The sequence below is a fragment of the Phoca vitulina genome, unplaced genomic scaffold, assembly GCF_004348235.1.
Source record: "Phoca vitulina isolate PV1807 unplaced genomic scaffold, GSC_HSeal_1.0 scaffold10, whole genome shotgun sequence".
NCBI lineage: Eukaryota > Metazoa > Chordata > Mammalia > Carnivora > Phocidae > Phoca > Phoca vitulina.
Window position 1 is genome coordinate 28,964,936 of NW_022589713.1, and position 17,562 is coordinate 28,982,497.

Genomic DNA, 17,562 nt, shown 5'->3' on the forward strand with positions numbered 1-17,562 from the left:
ATATATATATATATATATATATATATTTTTTTTTTTTTTTTTTTATTCATGAGAGACAGAGAGAGAGAGAGACAGAGGCAGAGGGAGAAGCAGGCTCCCCGCGGAGCAGGGAGCCCGATGTGGGACTCGATCCCAGGACCCTGGGATCATGACCTGAGCCGAAGGCAGACGCTTAACCGACTGAGCCACCCAGGCGTCCCAATATGCTTAAAATATATTTAGAACAGTGTCTGAAAGTTAAATATGTAAGCATGATCTAGTATTGTTATTTTACAAAGAAACCTCATCGTTTTAGACCCCGAGTGACCAGACAAAATGACAGTTCCCTCCTGCCAGTCCTCTGATAGGCACACACATTAGCGACAAGTTTTGTTTCTATATATAGATCCTTGTCCTTATTCTGAATTGCCCAATGCAGAGCTGTCTAGGAACCAAGAACCATTGGCTGAGGGGGCACTTCTGAACTCTTTCCAAGAAGCAGTGATAATCAAATGTCTGATATGTTTTTTATTTTATCTTGAGGACAAGAGTGATTGAAACTGCCCATTGAAGCCAATATTGTACTAACATCATCATTGGTAAACTAGAGAAAATATTTATCTATTTCCCCAATTTTTACTCTTCTCTGGATGAATGACTTTTTACCAGCTCCCTGATCTGACAGTTTGAGTAACAATAGAAAGCTGTTTATGAAATAGGACATCTGTTGTAACTTAATTTTTCTCAATTGAACACCCCAGGGGGCCTGAAAATGTGTTTTGAAACTTTTTTCCACCTGGCAGATCCAAAAAGTTCAGAAGGTTTTTATAGAATTTCCTCTTCCCTTAAAATAGTTTCATTGAAATTGTAAACAAACAAACAAAAAATCTGTTGGATGCCAAGATTTACTGTTAGCTCTCTTAATGGCTAATGAAATGATAAGACCTTGCAATAACACTTGCCAATTAAAAATTAACAGGTGCTTGTCAGGTAGAATATTGCAGTACCTATTAGAGGAAAGGATGCAGATAGGTATTTCATACATTTGTGAGAACGATCACCTTTGATGTGCCTGTCTGGCTTTCAGGATTTTGCAGGTCTCTGCTCTTGTAAGACTTTGGCTGTAGAACCCAGGGCTGAATACCTCTAGGTGAGTTAGCTGTTTCCTGAATGCTGTCTGTCTCCTACCCGTCTCTGTCAAGGCCCTGCGATGTTCATTGGCAATGTCCTTTGGTTAAACTCTCTAAGAATTCTCAGTTCTATGATACAGTAAATGTCTAACAAATTGCTTTAATGTCTGAGCTTTACATTGTTGCTAAAGTTATCGTTCCTTTTGGGGTTATTCATGGAACTGGATCTATCTCTGGATTTGTCTTCCCCACCCCCACTTTGTACCAGGATTTACCACAAACCTTTCCCACTCTCTCTCCTAACAGGCATGTTCTGTTAGAGCACAATACCACTTAAGACAGATTCACTGTCTAAGTCACAGGCCAGCATTTCACAATTAGTGATGACTGGTCACATGGTAATAGTGAAATTTCTTTCCCCTTTTGCAGAAATGGATCAAAAGACTCAACCAGCAAATGGTGAATCAATGACAAGTCAATAATAAGGTGAGAGATTATGTTACTAAAGGATGACCTCAAGATTATTACTATACAATGAATTAATTTCTTATGTAGATAAATGCTGGACAATTTATTATTGCCATAGTATAACTGGAGGTGATTTCATGTGTTTGTATTGCCACATGAGGTTAAATGGAATTGGGTATGGTCCCCTCTCTAACATGTAATCAGTGTCTGAATTTGGTGAAATTTCTAAACAATTCTGGGCTTCAGGATCTCCCCTTGAAAATAGGAGCAATAGTATTTATCTGTTAGGCTATGAAGGCAAAATGTTAGAACAGGAAAACACCTGACACCCAGCAATCACTTCATGAGTGCTAGTCCTCCCTACCCCTATTTATGGAGATAGAAAATAAAGAGATAACAGAGAACTCTGCTTTCATCTTCAAATATATTATTCTTCATTGATTATCTAATGAATAGAACTGTTGACTCAGAAAATAGGTGGAATTTTCATCTTTCCAACCTCCATTCTTTTTTCATTTCTTAGAGCTATAAGCTGAGAGCTGAGTGCTGTGGGAGACAAAAAGGAGAGTGATCCTATTCTCATGGAGATTGGGATCTAAAAAGGATATAAAACCTATATATATATATATTGTATATATATAAAACATATATATATATATATATATATATATTTAATGCCAGTAGAAAGACAAAGTATTGTCTTCGTTTATTAGAAGGAGAAATTATTTTAACTAGGGTTATCATGGAAGGCTTCATGGAGGAGGTAGTGACCAATTAGGCTTTAAAGAAGAGGTACAATTTGAGCAGCAGTGAGAGAGGGGATACAGTGAACCAAGACTACTTGAAGTAGCGTGATTGGGTGGAAAAAACAGTAACCTGGGACTGGGAAGACCTGGGTTGGCAATACCTCGGTTGAACTACTCCCTGGCCTTCAATTTCTTTATCTGTGAAATGTGTAAAATAATCTCTGCCCCATTGGTCTTTCAGGGGTCTGGAGAAGATCAAAGGGGAGCTTGCATATGAGATCTCTTTGGAAACCCTGAAGCACTCTGTGAATGAAAAGGGTAAATTTTTTCTCTCTTCCCTTGTACCATAAACTCCATGAGAGCATTTGACAGGGTCAGTTGTGTTGGTCTTTAAAAAAAATGTTTCATGAAGTATATAAAAAAAAAAAAAATCACACTATAAACCTTAAGTCTTTACAATTTTTATTTGCCAATTGTGTGTCAATAAAGAAGGGGGAAGTTTTGATAAAACAATGAAGCATTGATTGAGTGAATGAATCCATGAATGTTATGGATGTTATGTCATGTCTGTGTCCCCCGAAAATTCATATGCTGAAATCCCACCTCCTAAGGGGTGGGGTCTTTGGGAGGTGAGACCTTTGGGAGGTAATTAGGTTTAATGAGGTCTTGAGGGCAGAGCCCCATGATGGAATTAGTGCCCTTAGAAGAAGAGGAGGAGACACCAGCACTTTCTCTCTCCACCACGTGATGATACAGTGAGAAGGCAGCCCTCTGCAAGCCAAGAAGAGGGCCCTCACCAAGAACTGAATCTACTGGTACCTTGATCTTGGACTTCCCAGCCTCCAGAACTATGAAAAATAAATGTCTGTTGTTTAAGCCGCCCAGGTGTGGTGTTTTGTTATAGTAGCCTGAGTGGACTAAGACAGTGTGTAAATAAATGAGTGAAACAAAACAAAGGCACAGAGTAGGAAAACATACAATATGAACAAGGAATAAAGGGTTATCTTTGAATGTATGTGGTGTAGCTGGGTGTTAGGAGTGTAACCCATAGCTAGGTGGATGGATGGAATGCAGTGGTCCTCAGAGTATGTTCTGTGGACCAGCAGCATTAGTATCATCTGGGAACTGGTTAGAAATGCAAGTTCCTGGGCCCCCACCCAAGCCTACTGAATCTGAAACTCAGGGGTGGGGCCAGCAATCTGTTTTAGCAATCCCTCTAGGTCATTCTGGTGCAAAGTAAAGTTTTGAGAACCATTACTTTGTACTAACATGGGGAGTCTGGAAATTATTCTGCTGTAAATTCAGTGTTAATGAAGGTTTTTAGCTGTGGATGGGTATAATCAGAGCTGTATTTCTAGGACGATGAGGCATGAAGCTTTGCCTCAAAGAATTTATGGCTTCGATGTAAAAAGCACCACTGGAAATACTGGAAAACACATTGTATTTGTCAAGCCCCAGAGTGAAAGATTTTGATTTTTCCTGATTCCAGATAGTATCCACATCATCAGCCAAGAGGCAAAGCAGAGCAGGCATTGCTCCCAGGCACTGGAGAAACCAGCTTGGTCTACAGAGACCAGGCAGGATGAGAAAGTTTCTGTGAAAATACATGAGTTAACTGTCAGATATGGTCCTAACTGATCTTAGAGTGGCCTCTTAGTCCTGGCCAGCTGTGGGGAAACATGAAATGGAACCTCCCCTACCAAGACAAATGGGCAGTTCTTCCTGCAACTGGCCTAACTAGTTACACTGGCTGAAAATGCAGCTCTTTAGTTAGGGCTGGTGGAGACAGGTCTGCCAAAGGAGAAGGCATTGTGTGGAAGAGAAATGAAGAGCCTCAAGGGAAAGCAGTTATCTTAAGAGAGAGTCTAGAAGCCCAAGAGACAAGTGTCAGGTGGGGAGGGAGTGGGGAGGAGAAGGATGAGGGCTGTTCAGAGTGGTTTAGGACTGCTGGGATGACCAATTATCTGGGTTTGCCCAGGACTCAGGATGTTCAGGACCATCCCTGTCAAAGCAGGGCAGTTGGTCACCCTACAACTATGCACCCTCAGCTGTGTTGAAGACCTGGGGAGGAGACCTTGTGAAAGCAGAAAATTCACTGCTCTAAACCTTGTTTCTCAAGATATTGTTTACAGACTGGCAACGTCAGTATCACCTGGGAGCTTGTTAGAAATGCAGCTCCTCAGGCCCACCCTAAACCGACAGGATCAGACCTGCATGACAGCAAGAGCCCCAGGTGATTTGCATGCACATGGGTTGAGAAAGACTGATTTAGAAGATGCTGTGAGCCCTGGGTGGCTTCCCCCTGGTAAAAAAAAAAAAAAAAAAAAAAAAATGTAGCACTGGTGGGGAACAGAGAGAATTTCTTGGCTGTGATATAGCTAATGTCCAGGTTGGCCTCATTCTAAGCTGAAACTGCGTCAACACTGCCCGGGAAGGAGCAGAAGCATCGAGAAGGTTATATACTAGGGGTACCAGGAATTGAGAGCAGAGGGAGAAAAGGACAGATGACACAAAACAGCCAAGAGGGGCCTCCTAAGCTCTTAATAGTAGTAGTTGTAGGAATGTAGGAAAGCCAGGATTCCAGCAATTATGTGATGAGAGTAAAGCTAGAGAAATACTCTTCTGTTTCTATACTGTGACCCTGTTTTGGTAAAAAAAAAAAAACAAAAACAAGCTGATGTGGGTCTGGGAAATGAATTATGCTTGAAAATGTGGAGTCATAGCACTGTGGGTAAGCTTTCAGAGAAAGATAAAAGAGGATCACCCACTAAAAGTATTCAACTTTAGCATCTTGGCCTTACTCACTTGCATATCACTCAGAAATGCAAAGCAAGTTTAGTTTTTTCTTCTTCTCTACCTGGTCTGATCATTATGGGTACCAGCTCTGCATTCTAGCAAAAATAATCTGCACTTGGGCGCCTGGGTGGCTCAGTCGTTAAGCGCCTGCCTTCAGCTCAGGTCATGGTCCCAGGGTCCTGGGATCAAGCCCCGCATCGGGCTCCCTGCTCAGCGGGAAGCCTGCTTCTCCCTCCCCCACTCCCCCTGCTTGTGTTCCCTCTCTCGCTGTCTCTCTATCAAATAAATAAAATCTTAAAAAAAATAATAATAATAATAATAATAATCTGCACTTAATGAATAGTGTTTCATTTTTCTCCAGCTTGAACATAATTCCTTGACTTTAAACATTCTAACTAGTGGTTCTTAAACTCAAACATGCAGCAGAATCACCTAGAGGGCATGTTAAAACACAGATTGCTGGGCCCACCCCCAGGGTTTCTGATTCAGTACATCTGGTAGCAACTTAGAATTTGTATTTCTAAGGAGTTCCCAGTTGATGCTGATATTATTGGTCCAAGGAACACACTTTAGAACCTCTGATTCGTGCTGTTCAGCATGTTATTCCCATCCAAAGGTGATGGTTTCAAAAGCCTTAGATTAATACTTGTCAAGTTGGTTGATCTTTCTGTTCTATCTTGGATCAAATACATGGTCTTCCTGCGTATGACGAGTGTGCAGCTCGTGGCACAAGCCACTCACAGTGCCAGCTCAACGCATCTGCACTGGTCTGTATCTTGTTCAACAAGACAAGTCCTCTGGTCACATGATAGGATGTCCTGGCAATGTCAACTTATGATGAAAATTTCTAAATACCAATTCTCACTTGTATCTATCTCACTTCGGACCAGTAATAATTTGTGGACTGGCACCGGCCCATGGACCACATTTTGAGTAATGCTGTTTAAATGACTCAGTCTCTCTCAGATTCTTTACACCCCTCTTCCTTCTCTTTCCCAAGATTGCATTCAGGTATACAAGGTGGTAGGGGTCTTACCTTATCCTTGTGGCACCCTTGTAGCATGCACCGTCCTCTAGATACTCAGTGATCCTTGGATTCATTTTTTCTCTGGAATGGGGACCACTGAAATGCAACTAGGTCCCGCCTGATCTTTAGGAATGATGTGTGCTGCCACAGCCCTGAACACTCCCCGTAGTACCCAAGTTCCATCCCTGTGGCCTGTCTCTCTGCTCCTCGATGGCCGCTCCTCTACATATGAGTAGTCTCACTGGGGAAGTAAGAAGTTCCAGAGACTCCTGTTTCCCACATAAAGGCCATTAGGAGGCAGGAATGCCTTCTTTTTGTTTTGTTTTGTTTTTTTTAAAGATTTCTTTATTTGAGAGAGAGAGAGAGCGCGCGCGAGCGAGCCCGGGGCGGGGAGGGGCAGAGGGAGAGGGAGAGGAAAATCTCAAGCAGAATTCCCACTGAGCATGGAGCCCCACTCGGGGCTCAGTCTCATGACCCCGAGATCATGACCTGAGCTGAAATCAAGAGTCAGACGCTCAACAAACTGAGCTACCCAGGTGCCCTGGCAGGGATGCCTTCTAAGTCCTATGCATCTACCCACCTGCTGCCACCTCTGTTCAATTGCTTCTGAGCCCCGTGTGATGTGATGCTGAGCCAAATAGTCAGAATCCCCTAGAAGCAGTGGAGTGCTGGAAGGAACTCATAACCTAGCCAATTGTTAGTTTTTCAGGAATTTTGCACTCCAATTGTTCGACATGGCCATTATTAAAAATTAAATGATAAGAACATACATTTAAACAAGTTATATTAAAAGCAAAGGTAATTAATACTCAAAATCATCACCTCCTATTTATTTTACTACATTGGACTATTAACCTATGTTTAACATATGTGTTTGATAGAAATACTATATAATAATGTACTACCACACAGCTTTTCTAGCTCTGTTCAGGGATACCATGTTGATAGCTTCAAATCAGCCAACATAGGAGTATTTGCACCATGGAAATGAGCAAACATTATAAATCAGGGCTCCATTCTCCCTCATCTCCACCTCCCCGAGGCCAGTTGTTAAACATTTACCAACACACCATTGCTTAGAGCCTAAATCTGGGAGTGAGCCACTAACCCAATGGCTTCCGGTCACCCTTTACTTACCTAGATGTTACAAAACTGCTCTTCCCCTGAAGATTAGCCCCTAAAAGGTGTATGTGGAAGAGATATTGATGACTAGAACCCTGATACCATCTTATCTACTTGCCCTACTTCTGTCTCCCTTCTCTCCCTACCGTCTCTTGGGACCGGAAGAAGCAATTTTCTGGCTTTTTATTTCCTCCACAGTGTATCCTTATACATTAAGGATAAACATTCATGGCCTAACATTACTCTCTGACATTCTTTCCCCAAACCTATAAATTTAGTCTAGTTATGAGAAAACATGAGATCAAATTGAGAGACATTCTATGAAACTTCTATCTACTCATAAACTGTAAGATCGTGAAAGACAAGGAAAGACCAAGAAACAATCATAGCTTGGAGAAGACTAATGTACTAGAGTCAATGTGGTATCACAGATTGGACCCTGGAAAAGAAAGAAAATTTGTAGGAAAACTGGGGAGATCCAAATAAAATCTGAGTATGGTACCAATGTTAATTTCTTAATTCCAATTATTGTATCACATTCTATAAAATATTAACATTATATGAAGCTGGGTGAAGGGTATATGAGAACCCTATACTGTATTTGTGGCTCTTCCGTAAATATATAATTATTTCCAAGTAAAACTAATGAAGGGAAAAATTCATGACCTAGGTAATAGGTGGGATAGATATTTTTTCTATTCTATGGAGAAAACTTATGATCTGCATCCACCTGCTTTGTGATACGCAAAAGGGAGGAAAGATATGGGTGGTAGAAAATCTTTTTCTCTTACTGAAGCTTGACTTTCAAGTGTTTCATCCTTTGCAGAATAAAAACAAATTTTAGATGTTGTAGGCTGAACAATAACTCTTTCTTTCCTTTTCTTAATAATCTTGCCGTAATGAAATGAATCCCCCTGCCCTGAAAGTGATGTCTTCAGACAGTGAAAAATACATAGAACATAGATTAATATAAATTAAAAATAGTACCTTTATTTTATGTGGATCTGAAAATGGACCACTGTTCACATAGCTATGTTTCTTTTTTTTTTTTTTTTCTTTTTGAATCACATAGCTACGTTTCTAAGTGGAAGGCTAGCCAGGAAGAAAAATCCTTGAACAGGGAAGAATAAATGTGCTCTAAGGCAATGCTTCTCAAACTTTAATTTGCCTTTGCTTCATTTGGGGATCTTGTTAAAATGCAGATTCCTTTTCAGTAGGTTTGGGGTGGGGACCCCAAATTAGTCTGATTTTCTAGTAAGTTCCCAGATGATGCCATGCTGCTGGTCTCTGAGTAGCAAGAGTAAAGGACCCTTTCTAAGGAATCTCCTCTTCCCTTGGCACAATAGGCATAAGGAAAGTGCTTACTGGCCAGAGGCTTAAAGACACATAGGAAATGTGCAATACTTCTGTAAGACCAGAAATAAAATAAACCAGTTAAAACAAAGAAGAAACATAATAATCAAAAATAAGACATTATTGCACATACTTAGATGGGATGAAAGAAGGACTAATCAGGAGGTCACTGGACATGTAGAGCTGTTTTTAAAGTTTAATTGAAAGCTCCAACTAAGAGTCATTTATGTAGTCATTCCCTTTCACTGCATAAGGAAAATTCAACATTTTCTATTAAAGAGGAACTGCAGCTTTCGGAATTCCTGAGTTGTACAGTACCAATTTACATGAATCTCTTCCCTCCTCCAAAAGTTTCTAATGATTATAGTACCTGGAAAATAATATGTCATTTTTTCAATGCATACTCTAAACCTACAAAAAAGTTCTTCCAAAATTTTAATCTAGAAAAACAGGTAATTTGCCTGTATCAAAGAGACAACTCATGCCAGTCAAAAAAAACCATTACTAGGAGGAGAAAGTGTTATTCACGTGCACGTGTATGTCCCCCCCACCACCACCACCGCCATCATTAGGAGCTTCCGAGGTGTAACATGCACTTACAGAGTCTCTCTCAGCATTGAAACAGGTATTTTTCTGGAAGACTTACTCAGTGGTCTTGTAGATCCTCTGGCGATCTTATCCGTGACTTATGAATGTTGTCATGAACTTGACCAAAGCAGATCTGGCTTTGCCAATCACTTATTCGTTTTTTTAGCCACAATTTCTTTATTTAAGAAGCAGTGTTGCTTGTCTTACGGATACATATTATCCAATTTGCAGAAAATATAAATAATATTGCAAATAGCAAAATGAGATCCATGTGCGGATTCCTGCATCCCGGTGGGCACAGTCCTATTTAGTAATAGCTTTCCCTTGCATTGTTGCCGCTGCCAAACAGACTGCTTATGCGATCTTTGGCTTTCGTAATGTCTCTTCGGGGATCAATAGAGTGTTTCTTTTTTCCTGGATGCCAACTTCATCTTCTTTATACTTTAAGAATACAGTATTAGTTTAAGAATACTTCAGGAATACAGTATTAGTTTAAAGGACTGTTCAATTTAAAGCAACCTTGTAGAGATGTCGTCACCCATGATTGATGTTAGGTGAGTAGAAGAAAAATGTAGGTTGGTTTTATCCTCTGCCTTACAGAGCTTTGAAAGAGAAAGTGGACTGGTTTTGAAAACTGTTCAGTCGTTTGAAAGTATTCATAGCCTACATGATTTTGATTTTTATCTGTAGATATGGGGACATACATGTGCCAACTACTTCTTTCAGTACTTGTGTTCATTTTTCTCTTGAAATAAACATTAATAATTGGAAATTAGAGAATTGCTGTTTTAATGTTTCAAATGAAATAAATCTGATATGTGAATTAGCAACAATGACTTATGTCTTAAACGGAAGAACAATTCATGAAACCAAATTTAAAGTTCAAGCCCAGCTTTCATGTTGATGGATTTGTATTTTCCTTTTTTCTTGGCCCTATTGGCCTGTTTTTAATTTTAATGTTGTTATTTTGTTTGTTATTTTTGTCATTTCAAAATGTGTGCTTGTCTCAAATTCTTTGTGCAGTGGTGAGTGTATAAATAAGTACAAATAAATAGCTACTGATCCATTTCTACTGTGAAAATTTTATATTTTAAATGTGACAACTATCCCCTCAATTGTTTGTGCACACACAAGTGTTGGCTGAGCCAGATTCTTATATGTAAGAAAAATTGATGACTCTGAAATAAAAATGCAAAATACTATCTCTCATGCAAATAATACTAATAATACCCAAGAAAGCAAGAAAGCTTACTTAAAAAAAATAATTGTTCTGGGGCACCTGCGTGGCTCAGTCAGTTAAACGTCTGCCTTCAGCTCAGGTCATGATCCCAGGGGTCTGGGATGGAGCCCCACATCAGGCTCTTTGCTCAGTGAGGAACCTGCTTTTCCCTCTCACTCTCACTCTGCCCGCCCTTCCCTCTGCTTGTGCTCTCTCTGTCTCTCTCTCTCTATGTCAAATGGATGAATAAAATCTTAAGAAAAAAATTGTTTTTGACAAGAGATTTATAAATAGGAGCCTAGTTAATAAATTTCACTATTGTTCTTCTTAGTTGCAGCCCTGCCCCCTTGGACTTCTTTATTTCAGATGACCTTGTACTTTCTCTGCAACTCACACTAAATAATGCGTTTTGCATTTTTTATATCCGAAAGCAAAATATTAAAAAATTAATCAAAGTTGCAGGAAAAAGGGCTCTCCCATAAGAGAAAAGAGAAATATAACTTTATTTCATCATCTTCTTAGAGATCCTCTAAATGTGAACATAGTTCCTTTAAAAAGTCGAAATGATACATTGTTTGAAAGTTGCTTTAACTATCACTGATTGAGACAGTCAACTGGCACAACTTCGGACCACGGCCATTTAAAAAACAAAAACAAAAACTTTAAACTGTGTATAATCATTCATACAGAGCCATTCACTTTTAGAAACTTACGCTAAGGAAATATGGGTATGCTCACCATTAAGCATAGTACTGTTCATCATAGAATGGAATATATTGGGGAGTAATCGGAAACACCCTAGTGTCCAAACTAAGAGAGTAGTTTAATGCATTATAATACGTCCAACCTGTAAAATCCATTCACCATCACAAAGAAACAATGTAGAAAATGTTTGATGATGAGAGAAACATGAAACATTAGATGAAAAAGTAAGTTAGAAGACAATTTGTCTAAAATGATCATATACACACAATCCCCATATATATACAGACGGTATGTTACACAATAAATTGGAAATCTCAATAAAGCTGGAAAAATATTAATGATATCTGTTTCTGGGTGTTGGGGTTATGGACTTATTTTCTTTTTGTTTATACTTTCTTGATTTTTTCAATGTATATGTATTGTTTTTAATAAGAAAAACAATGATATTTGACCTTTTTAAAAATCAGTGAATTCCATTAATACTGTCCCACTTGTCCTTTGAAAATCTGATAGCTTTATATGTTAAGTTCTGTAACAGGTAGTTGATTAAAAAAAAAAAAAATGGAAACAGATCAGACAGTTGTTTTAAAACAAAACAAGAATGGGTCCTGTAAAATAGTCTAGTGACTTACTTTATTAATAGATAAGCCATAAATATCCTAATGAATTATTTCCTGGTGAAACATAGGAATTGCCCTGGCTCAGGGTTTACATTCTCCTGGAATACCATCAAAGTCACAAGCAATTTGCATAACTATTCTAACTTTGTATCTTAAGGAGTAGTTTTTAACATTCCTGCATAGATAAGATAGCTCCTGGAATCTTCCCAGTGCCCAACTATTTCTTTGAAGACTCAGTATAGTGATTGATTTGTTGATATGAATGTTAAACTGAAATATATTTATTAAATGTCTATTAAGTATTTAAATGTTACTAACTGCTGAGCATACCAGAGAGTATAAGATATGGCCTCTGACCTTAAGGAGCTACGGTATTGTTGGGAAATAAATAATATGAAACAAATAGAAACATTTTAAAGAAGAAGATTATCCAAACAATAAGTTAACTAAAGAGATAAATACCAGACTATTTATAAAAAACAAATGATAAATGTAGGCTAAAAGTTTGGGAAAATGTTCCAGGAAAAGGTGCAACTTGCCCTGACTTTGGAAAGCTGAGTGCTAATTTGGGCCTGAGAAAGAAATGGGGAAACATTTCTGTTAGACGGTGAAGGTCTAGAATCCATCAGGCTGAATTTGTTAGTTGTGGCTGTGCTTACTACAGTTTGGTCAGAGTTAGGGGTTTGGTTAGCTCGGGGCAATGGAACAATAAGGATATCTGGCTGGAAGAGGTGAGGTGGCAGAGAACAGGTAGGATGCCTTATACAGGACCCTAAAGTTCAGCTGTGAGCTGTGTTTTCTTGCTTCTCTGACTCCATGCTCTGAGCTCCCCCCGCTTCTCTGTCTCCTTCTTCGGATCCCAGCCCCCTCTCTTTTCCACTTTCGAATCTTGGGTTTCTCCATGGTCCTTCCGGTTTCTTTTCTGACTCTGTGCTTTCCCTGGATGAGAGTTGAGGCTTCAAAACTATCTAGTCCTGTCGTTTAAAACATCTGCATAGGTCCTTGGAGAAGTGATTGATTCTAGAGCTTGGGCAGGGATAAGACAAGGTGGGCCTGCAGGATCTTACAGTACCAAAAGGTAAGGCAGTACTAAGGATGGGGGCGTATTGAGAGGACACAGGAGCCAATCTGAAAGAGCTCTCCGTGGCCGCAGCTGAAACTGTTTCAGCCACAAAAGAAAGTATCGGTTGAAGAAACAGAGTAAGATAAATACTCAGAAGTCCATACCAATATAAATAAATTATGAAATAAATCAGTAAATGGTGGAGAAAGGACAACTCCTCCTCACAGAATTAATAAATGTAAAAGGAAAGAAGGAAATAGCAAGTCATCATCAGGACATTAGTAAACACTGTTGTAGCCAGGATCCACCTATAAAAGCTAAAATTAGTGGGCAAAAGTTGAAAGGGAAAATAGAAATTTGCATAGCCTCAATGAATGTGATCTCATTCCCATGCATAACTTCAATCTGATCTCGAGCAACCACGTGCAAATTTGAGGGACATTTTACAAAATACCTGACCAGTATTCATTGAGAATGTCAAGGTCATGGAAGACAGTGGTAAGCTGAAGAACTGTCACAGACTGGGGGAGACTAAAGAGACATAACCACTAAATACAATGTGGAGCCCTAGACTGGACCTTGGAACAGAAAAAGGACATCGGTGAAAAACCGGTGAAATCTGAATAAAGTGTGTAATCTAGTCATAGTATTGTGCCAATGTTAATTTCTTACTTTTGATCATTGGTTGTATAAGATGCTAACTTTAGGGGAAGCTGGGTGAAGGGTATATGGCAACTCTGTAATATCTTTGCAAATCTTCCATCAATATAAAATTATTTCTGAATAAAAATCTTAAATACAAACAAAATATCTATTATACAGAGAACTCCCAATCCTCTGTGTCTCTGGAGGGATCTTTCTTTTTTAGAATCTTTACACTCTTCCTACCCACATTTAAAATCTTTATCCTCTTAGGGGGTGCCTGGGTGACTTAGTCAGTTAAGTGTCCAACTCTTGGTTTTAGTTCAGGTCATGATCTCAGGGTTGTGAGAGCAAGCCCCAAGATGGGCTCTGCACTCAGTGGGGAGTCTGCTTGGGATTCTCTCTCCCTCTTCCTCTGCCCCTCCCACTTGTGCTCTCTCTCTCTCTTTCTCTCTCTCTAAAATAAATCTTTTTTTAAAAAAAGTCTTCATCCTCTTAGTCCTCACATGTTTTCATTTCCTCCTTAAAAATAAAAACCACTGGGTCTTCTGAAGAATTTGTCAGATGGAAGTGCATGGTAAGGCTCTCTTGTTCCTCCAAGTACAGAAATGCTGGATAAAATAGAATTTTTAAAATGAAATATGTAGGTAAAGTCAAATGGAAAGGAAACCCCTAGTGACAGAGCAGAGGGCAATGATCCATAGACCTGAGGCCCAGGGACCTAAGGCAGGGGGCTGAAGTTGTAATGCCATTGCTGGGACAGGAAGCAAAAGGTCAGGCCTGTGTCAGCTAAGAAGCTAGAGAGACTGGAAAACTTTAACCACTGGCCTAGAGAGGCGTCAGGGAAGTCGGCCCTCTGCCAGAGGCCATAAATAGGAAAAGAATCACTCATAAGATATCAAACTCAAGCCTATACTCTCTGTGGTTGTGGGATTCAAATTTATACTGCCTACATGGTGTAGAAGTCAAGAAATTAATGTAGAAACTTATGGAATGGGTAAAACCCCTGTAGGCTTAGCAGGGGAAAATGCAAAGCCACTTTGTAGGGACACTTTTATAATCTTGAGCACAACGATCTCTCAGGTAAAAACCCCGTTGGATATTAGTTTACTACCAAAATTATAAACTGCCTAGAGAAACAAATAATCATGAGAAAGAAAAGAATCAGCACCTTAAGACCTAGAGAGAAATAAAACAATCTATACTATTAAGTGAGTATGTGTAATTTGTTTAATGGGAGAAATATGAAGATCTAATACTGTAACCCAAGAAGTCAATACGAAACTAGGAAAAAAAGATTTTAAAAAGTGAAATTCTAGAAATAACATATCATCCTACCTCAATGAGAACGAGAATTAGATACTAGGAAAGAGATTGGAGGAAATTTCAGAATATAGATCAAAGAAGTACAGAGAAGAAAAATTTGGAAGAGACTTTGAGTTGTGGAGGCTGGAAGAAGAAGATTCCATATTTTTTTAAAGATTTTATTTATTTATTTGAGAGAGTGAGCAAGAGAGAGAGAGCACTAGTGGGAGAAGGGGCAGAGGGAGAGGGAGAAGCAGACTCCCCACTGAGCGGGGAGCCCACGCGGGGCTTGATCCCAGGACCCTGGGATCATGACCCGAGCTGAAGACAGACACCCAACTGACTGAGCCACCCAGGCACTCCAGGTTCCATATTTTTCTAAGAGCAAATCTGCAAGGACAGAATAGGGGGAAGAAACAATGTTTACGTTTTATTTATTCAACTTTATGGCCGAGTGTATATATCCAACAGATACGCAGCAGTTGGTTGATAATAAGGACCTTCTCTATTCAGTGTAGCCCCATCATTAGCATACCACACTCAACTCATCTCTCTCGGAATTTGCTGCTGCTGACTGGATAGAGCCTCTTTCTTTCCTTCATCGGCCAAATTATTTTACTACCTTCCAGATTCAGTTTGTTTCAACTTTCCTATAAAGGTATCTCAATGACTGTCTCTCTTTCTTAAACTTCGATATCATTTTGGATCTGAACCACCCAACTAAGTACTTAATTGTGTTCTGCAGCACTGGTTGAGAAACAATGACAGCTAAATACATCCTTCCCATTGCCTTTTTGTGTGGTCTGCAAGCTAAGAGTGGTGTTAATATATTTTTTTAAGATTTTATTTATTTATTTGAGAGAGAGTGAAAACGAGAGAGATCACAGAGCTCCGGAGAGGGAGAAGCAGGCTCTCTGTCGAGCAGGGGAAGCCCAAAGTGGGGCTCGATCCCAGGACCCTGGGATTATGACCTGAGCCGAAGGCAGATGCTTAACTGACTGAGCCACCCAGGCGCCCAAATGTTAATATGTTTAAATGGTTGGGGAAAATCAAAAGATGAATATTTCATGACATGGAAAAATGATATGAAATTTAAATTTTAGTGTCCCCTTCAGTGGCCAGTGAAGTTATATTGGAACAGCTATGCCCCTTCTTTCACATATTGTCTGTCGCTGCTTTTACGCTACAAAGACAGAGTTGAGTAGTTTCAGCAAAAAGAACATATAGCCCACAGTGACTAAAATATTAACTTTCTGGCCCTTTAAAACAGATGAAGTTTGCCAATCTCTGTTCTACACTATTTGCTAATTCTGTCATACATATGAATCTTGCCTCTCAAATTTGCTGGAAAACTACTTGAAGTCAGGAACATTGTCATATGTTTCTTTTGTCTTCCCAACACCTGACTCCATCTAGGACAGTTATGGATTTTCCTTAGCAAATTTTGGCATGTCAAATACAAGATTTTAAGAAATAGATATGACTTCATAACGCAGAATAGATTAGAAAAAAAAGAGGAATGATATTAGCTTATATGCATTAATTTAGGCTTGAAAACAGATGTTATCCTATTTTGGGACTGTGCTATTACATGACCTGGTTAAGTGCAATGTTATGGGATAGGGGGGTAGAGGCAGCGACCCCAGATGAGATCCTGACAGTTAGGTGGCACAGGCCAGGAGGAGAAGATGGGAGGAGTTTCAGTCTGGCAGGCAGAACATGATTTGCAGAGGGTTTAGCCTTACACAACCCAGAAAGCACTGGGCCATACAGACCAAGGAGCCCTGGAGAATAAATTTGGGGGTGGCGGCAGAGCCACAAGATATCTAGAGGTTTATGGGGCAAGTAGGTAGGGCACAGTTACCAGGAAAATTGGCTGACTGGACCGCATTCTCCCTGAGATTAGTGAATAGAGACATTAGTCGAGCTGGGGCTCAAGGGAGGAAAGCAGAGAATCGGATGTTCAAACTATGGTGCAAATTTGAATGGGTCTCATGGGTGCAACAGTCTCAACACCACGCTTTTAGCTGAACTAGGGGTAGAGATACTTAAATGCCAAGTCCTAGAGTATTAACTTGGACCTTAAAGGCTTTCTACCTAAAACCAGATTTGGTTCTGGAGACTAGGATGGGGAATGCCACATAACCAATACCCTGGCTCCCAATATACGGCAGCATCCACCTTCATGCCTGAATCACAGCACATAAGCAAGAACGGAATTGCTGCCAACGTGGCCAACCACGCGAGGTGAGGCAAGGCCTCTGACACACTGCGCGCCGTCAGTGGCGATGGAAGGAAAGACCTGACTGTGAGAGGTATTTGGAACAAAAAATTGATCTGCCACATTCTTCCAAGAGATCAAGAAGAGGTTTGATAAACATGACAATCTCTGACAAAATGGAGGTCATATAGTGCAGCAGACACTGTCAGGGCTCTGCCCACATCCCCTTGGCGTTCACCTCTCCGTGCAGAAGGCTTCTTACTGTGAACACCTGCACCTCTCTGCAAGAAGCTTTGTTCTGGGGGCAAGCAAGCTCAGTCGTGAGCACAGCTGTCAACGGCCCCAGAAACAGCCATTAACCAGTGATGGTCCGTGAGCTGGGTAAACTCCCCAGCTTCTTCGCCCCTAACGTAGAATAACTCTGAAGCATGTTCAACATCTGTGTCCAATGCGGTAGCCCCTCGCTACATGTGGCTATTGAGCATATAGAATGTAGCTAGTGTGACTGCAGAACTGAATCTTACATTTCATCTCATTTTAAGTAATTTAAAGTAAAATGATACTCCTCAGTTATTGGA

The 17,562-nt window shown here is 40.0% G+C and overlaps 1 long non-coding RNA gene across 3 annotated transcripts in view; it reads left to right on the forward strand.

Annotated features, from left to right (window-relative positions):
• The window catches only part of LOC116635064, a 114,478-nt gene that overhangs the window by 16,683 nt on the left and 80,233 nt on the right, over positions 1-17,562 (forward strand). For all 3 annotated transcript variants that reach the window (XR_004300096.1, XR_004300098.1, XR_004300097.1), the window contains exons 2-3: positions 1,539-1,595; positions 2,565-2,641. This is a non-coding gene — a long non-coding RNA (uncharacterized LOC116635064). The remainder of the gene's footprint in view (positions 1-1,538; positions 1,596-2,564; positions 2,642-17,562) is intronic.